At 43.0% G+C, this 6,518-nt stretch overlaps 1 long non-coding RNA gene across 5 annotated transcripts in view; it reads left to right on the top strand.

Annotated features, from left to right (window-relative positions):
• The first annotated feature begins 2,093 nt into the window (after positions 1-2,093).
• The window catches only part of LOC134485000 (uncharacterized), a 32,189-nt gene continuing 27,764 nt past the window's right edge, over positions 2,094-6,518 (top strand). For all 5 annotated transcript variants that reach the window (XR_010062894.1, XR_010062892.1, XR_010062895.1 and 2 more), the window contains exons 1-2: positions 2,094-2,174; positions 5,267-5,371. This is a non-coding gene — a long non-coding RNA (uncharacterized LOC134485000). The remainder of the gene's footprint in view (positions 2,175-5,266; positions 5,372-6,518) is intronic.

Here is a 6,518-nt window from a genome sequence, read left to right as displayed (position 1 = left end):
ATTACCATATATATCTGTGTACATAGGTGCACGTGGAGGCTTACCCTGAGGTTGACAGAAATTATCCTCAAATTACTGTCTGTTACTCATTGAAAGAGGGTCTCTCAATGGCTAAGCTGTTTGCCTTGTCTTTCTAGCATTTATGTAATCTTCGGTTGACCACTGGGCCATCTGTAGTGTGCATATTTATTTTTGAAAGTTACTGTCAAGAAAATATATTGTCCCTTTTCTACATGGAATTGTTTCTTGGTTTATTAGACTTTTGTTATATTTTAAGTTGTATTCATAACTTTTTGGGAGACTGGTTATAGGCCTATGTCACAAACCCTGCCCTTTTCCTTGAACTTACATTTAGTTGATGAGCACAGATTGGGTTTTAAAGTTCTGCTCAGACCAAAGCGTAGGTGTAGCTTGTCTCAGCCGCAATACATAAAATTACTGAAATAATATGCAACAAAGAATAAATTTCACTGAAACATGAAAATTCTGATGAAAATTTAGTTAGGCAAGTTAGTTGTATTTTTATGCATGATCGTTTGTATTTTCTTCTTCTCCAGCCACGATGCAGACTTACCTGGCAGTTCTGGAGCCCCTGAAAACCTGATATTTAAAGAGCATCTGCCCCACTTTTCACAAGGTCCTGATGTGTCTGACAAAATGAAAGTCTCTCTTAAGTTAGCAGAGCTTGAGAATGAACTGAACAGTAAGTGAGAAGAGACAGGTCACCTGTACTCAAGCAGGTCTGACCTAGGCAGTGGATTTGTGGGAGTGGGCCTGAAGAAGAAGGAACAAATGTACTTCTAAGTGATATTTAATTTCTTTTTCTGAAATGGTTGCAATTGTTCCAAATCCAAGAAACTTTGTTTTACTTTACCAAGAAAAACCCTGCCTAGTTCTTAGTGATCTGACTAAGGTGAAGGTACCCGTTCTTGTTAGCTGTGGGGAGTCTTGGACTTAGAGGGCAGAATGATGGGCTGTAAAGATGACAGGGTGTTTCCTCTACCCTACCTTTTCCATTGTCATTCCAAGGTCAGTAGGCCTAGACATTCTCTTTCCCTTCTTTCTCCAAACTCCATTTGCCTACGGGAGATTGATATCCGAGAATTTCAGACCACTACTGTGTCATAGTGGACCCTGTCTGCAGGATAAAGTCTCTCAGTGCAGGTGAAATGTTGGCTGTACCTTCTTTAATTTGCATGAGGTGGCTAGAAGGAGGTTTTTATGTAAGGTGCACAACATATCATTCTTCAAAAATGTGAGCCTCCCTATCTATTGTAAATATTTGAGATTGAATATCTAATTCATTATTTAATTTCAAAAATTCTAAAGAAAGATTTTGCATTTGATCCTAGGGATTTAATTTTAAAAATACAAATCATCATTAGACTAATCACTGGTGGAAATTAAAGATGACAATTCCGTTCTAAAGTTAACTAATATTTCAGAGGCCCCAAAGGCTCTAGAGCTCTCAAAGCATTACACAGCATTCTTGCAGGTAGGAGCAAAGACGTCTGAGAAGAATGGGAGCTCGTGGGTGGCAGGCAAACACAGCTATCTCAGAACTTGAACATTTAGTAAGGAGATGTAGATACACTGTCAGGAAAGGAAGAAGCGTGTTGCTGTGCCTCCTGTGACTTAAGTGCTGTAAGAACACTTTGTCGCAGTTGAGTCTGCATCTCTTTCTCAGCATAACAGAGTTATTTAATTTTAATTTAATTAACGGTGTGAGAAATGAACATAGAACCTGTGTGGTTGACTGAAGGACCCTACAAAACATTATCTGTAAGGTATGCTCGCAAGATGGTAGAGGGGAATGGGAAGGGCCTGCTCTCTGGGAAGTCTGAGGCAGGATCGCGAGTGGGCTGGGAAAGAGATGCCTCCAGGTGAGATGGGTATTCAATACCACAGTAAATTGATTTGTATTTTACAAGCACTGTGGGGACCTTGTATTTCTTGAGAGGACAGGAGCAAAATGAACCTGTGGGTTCAATGAACCGGTTCAATGAACCGGTAAGCTAGACTGGAAAATTCCTGTGGGTAGGCATAGTGCGCATGGGCATGAGTGGCCAATGAACGATACTAGCCCCCCCTCTCTAGGATTTAGCCACGCCCTTCATTCGTTACTGTGAGGATTTTCAGAACAGAGGTTGTGGCAGTTTCAGCATCAAATACCTGTGAGTATGAAGGGAGCCCAGGGAATTTGAAACCGCCCCTATCTGCTCTCAGGAATGTGGGAAAAATAAGAGAATTGGGATTGGCTTGGTAGCACTCTTTCGTGAGTCTTATCTTGAGTTCCCTTGGGATGGAGCCCAATTAGGTCTGCTTCTTTTCGGAATCTTAGGGAAGTTGACCTGTTTACTCCTCACTGTCTTTATGGCTCCTTTCTCCAATTGCCACTTGGGTCCTCTTTGACCTCTCATTTGCTGCATTAGCACCTCAAGGTCTCCTGACTTGGTACCTCCCTCAGCTATGCTGAACAGCCACAGACTACATACTGAGCAGGATTTGGGAGTACAGCTACTAACACCAAAAATTATGTAACCCTACGCGTTCCCTTCTTAGAGCACACAGTAGAAAAAATAGACCGATAAAGTGAACAAAAATATAAACACTATGCCTGATAATGGCTGCCAAGCAGAGAGTCTGAACATTACATGATCTAAACTCAGCCCCACCCTAAAGTTAGAGTCCTTGTCTGGGCTGCAGGGACAGAAAGCTCCTGTTCAACAGAGGAGACTGAGGGCTTAGAAGACAGAGGTCTCTGTGGAAAGTGATATGTGACCAGCCAGGGCTTGTGGTATACTGGAAAGAAGGTAGAGACTGAGGGAATGGGAGCTCAAGCCCCACCATCCTAGCCAACATATAAAGACTATGCTGTGACCTTAACCAGAGAGAAGACGATCTGTTCTGCCTCTTAAAGGTGAGTTTGTAGCAGGTTTTCTTCCTGACCAGAGACGTGAGATGACTGCATGAGAGCTCCTTATAAGAGAAGGCTTGACTTCCCAGTAGAAGACAAGGAACTCTGTGGGCATGCTCCAAGGGAAAGTGGTGAGAACCACAATCAGCATTTTTGATCTTTGCAAATTTGCCTAAGTGGACATTGAAAGAAGAAACCTTTGTTCCAGCAACAAGTGTTAAGTTTCCTGGGGACCGCACAGCTCTGTTTTGTTTCAAGGCCCAACTTAGCTATCCAGAAGCTTCACCCTGGGACTGTACCTTAGCACCCAACTCAGGACCACTTTATCTCACCTTGAGAAATAAATCTTAAGATCTAATGCTTAGTCCCATCTACCCCAAGATAGAACTGAGCTTACAGCAGTGAATTTCAGGCTCCAGGACACACCAAGAACGCACACTGTAATATTTTTGGGCTGCCTGCAGAACTGAGCAGAGGTTTCTGTGGGCTTGAGATTGGAAGTCTTGGGTCCAAGAATTGGCTCCAGTTCTCCTCAGTTTGTAGGTAGCTGATTCCTTTAGGTGTTCTGTGGTTTCTCCCTGCACCCTGTAAGTGTCTGTTGCTCTATGGTTCCCTTCATAAGACCCCAAAGACATTACAACAGAGCCCACCTTTCAGGCTTCCTTGAATCGATGACCTTGAAGGCACTGTCTTTAAGTGTCACCTGCTCAGTGTCAGGGACTTCATCCTTCACCATATGAATTGGGGTATATCTTATCCAACCTAAGGCACTCAAGAGAGACTCATATGGTCAGGGCAAACCTGACAGAAATTTCTCACAGAGCCCCATTCTAATTGGACCAGACTTTGTAAATGTGTCCCAGGTCTTTTTGGCACTGCTATCCAGCATTGTTCTCATGGTCTAACTTTGTCATTTATGGGGAGAAACTGCACAAAAGGCATCACATGAGAAAGGAAGAACAAGGCAGTCAACTTGTAGATGGAATCCTATTATAAATGGCAGAGACCCTAAGGAATCTGCTAAAGTTTAGCATTGAACAATTAGTTATACCAGAACAATGAATATGAGCTCTGTCAACAGAAATAAAGCATTTCTATATCCTAGCAGTAAACAAAACAATAGTTGGGAAAAATTCTATGTCGTACACCATCTTTAATAAAAATCAAAAATATTTTCAAATTACTTTGAGGAAGCACATACTAAACTTTTAACTATAGCTTCTATTATTGTTTGAAATCTAGGAAGTAAGTAAATTTCATCAAAATATTACAGAAATTTTCATACTCAACAGAATACATTTAGAAATTAACAGTGTATAACTCAGAGGTTTTCAAACTCATATCGTGGGTTCTCTTTACCAATCAGAGTTTAGAAGTGCAGATAATGCTGTCTCCAGGTAGTCACACATACTCTGTGAGAAGATTTAGAGAGTTAATTCTCTAACAGGAGGGTCCGCATCCCAATCTGGAGACAGAATTCCCTTCAAGAGGGTCTAAATCACCTGCAGATATGAGTAGCCCCCTCAGAGGAAGGACTGAAGCTCCTGCAGGCGAGAATGACAAAAATGAGAGGATCCATAGGAGGAGGGACTTAATTTCTTCTCTGATGAGACTGCAGCACCAGCAGGAATTTGACTCTGTAGTCTGAGAGATTATTTTCATCATGATGTTCTGAGTTCCCTGAATCCACAGCTGGAATACTGAGCCACCATCAAGAACACTGAACCTGGACCAGTTGTCTTAAGGGCATTAAATACGAATTTCACTTCTTTGGCTTATAAAACCCCACCATGCTCTAGCTTCCTTCCAACATCCACCCTTCATTCCCCACCATCTCAGCTTCTCAATAAATCCTTCCTCTCCTTGATTTTCCAAACCACGTATGTCTTATGATCACCTACACACACACGCACACACACACACACACACACACACACACACACACACACACACACACACACACCTGGCTTTGAAGGGATCAGATTTTGATTTTTAAGGCTGAACTGTTTCTATGGCTTTCTCTGGAAACTCTGCTTCCCAGGTACTTTCCATGGTACCTTCCTGACCAAAGGTTAAAGAGTCCAGAGTGTAAAGCTTGCATCCCTGGTAGTCCTCAGGTCTGGAGCTGATGGGCTCAGAGCCATGGGGTGTGTGTGGGTAGCCGGCCAGGCCTTGCTGAGGCTGACTTGTCTTGTCTCTGCAGTATGTGAAGGAGTCTTCACAACCTGACAGTTGACTTTCTCCTTGCTGAGGCTGTTTCTACCATTTCTTGCACTCTGTCCATTCATGGTGTTTCAAAGTGGGCAGGTAAGTGCTGTGTTGATGCATTTTTTGGATCCTTGGTTGCAGGTTAAAGAAGAAAAGATAGTTGAACTAGAAACAGAAAATGCTGTTCTGTCCCTGAGATTGGCAGAGATAACGAAGTAATGTTTTGCTCTGACCAATGAGCCACAGGTGAGTGTTTGCTTTGCGTAGGCTACTGTGGTTGCAAAAAGGTGGAAAGGACTGCGGCTTTCCTTAGATGGTTGGTTTCTTCCACTGAGGTGCACACTTAGTGTGTCATCCAGAAGTGGAACAGAGATTAATCCTAAATTTTTCATCCCCGTGCTCAGAAGTATTTAAGGAATAATTCATTAATGATACGTCCAACAGTTGGTGGTTCTTGAGAGTGGGGTTGTACAATTTGTGCATCATGAATTCATTCATATAAGTTTTAATAAATCTATAGATATAGTAGTCACCTTCAACACCCAATGACTTGGTCTAAATAAGTGCAAACCCAGGTGTTCAGAAATGGTGTCTCAGACACCCCCACAGCATGCCACACTCCAGGATAGGGATGCTGCACAGTTCAGATGCAGACATTTCCAGTGTGGCTGGTTGTTCAGTATGTCCTTCGTCTTCTCACGGGCTCTTCTTGGGTGGCAGAACCTGCAGTGACACTCCTTTGAGTTATTTTCTTTCGATTTTTCTTTTGAAGTTTAGTGATCTTTTTTCAGGTCCCTAATCTTGCATGAATTGGATCCCCTGCAGACACATAGTCTTGTCTTAAACTGGTACGACTGTGTGTGTCTCTCTCTCTCTGTGTGTGTGTGTGTGTGTGTGTGTGTTTAGAACCACAGATTTCATGATCCTACCCCATAGCTGATCCACTCAGAATACATGGAAGAGGTAGGAGCATGAAATAAAAATAAAGAAAAACCAGGGTGGAAGGCAGGGCCTTGGGAGCAGAGCATGAGAGGAGGAAGAATGCAGAGTGCATGGAAGCAGAGTGTGAAAGTACAGCAGCAGGCATGAAGGCCTTGCAAGTGCTTAGGGTGTGGGGATCAGGTGTGTTAGGAGCTCAGGGAGAAGTTGAATGTGATGAGCTTTCAGGTTTAACTACTGTCTGATCTCTGCAGTGCCATCCCTAGAAAAGTGACCCTTGCTGTTGATGATGTAAGCAGTCCCTAGTGCCTTAGTCACATCACAGACACATTGACTGTCAGAACCCAGTGTGCTGGCCCCTACACTGGGAAGCCCTCAGGGGTGTAAGGAGCATGCACTGGTTTTCTTTGTGCCATACTCACCCTGAGTGAGGAAATGTTTCTGCACTTCTGCT

The sequence above is a fragment of the Rattus norvegicus genome, chromosome 1 (assembly GCF_036323735.1).
Source record: "Rattus norvegicus strain BN/NHsdMcwi chromosome 1, GRCr8, whole genome shotgun sequence".
Taxonomy (NCBI): domain Eukaryota; kingdom Metazoa; phylum Chordata; class Mammalia; order Rodentia; family Muridae; genus Rattus; species Rattus norvegicus.
This window is presented reverse-complemented; position numbering and strand designations above follow the sequence as displayed.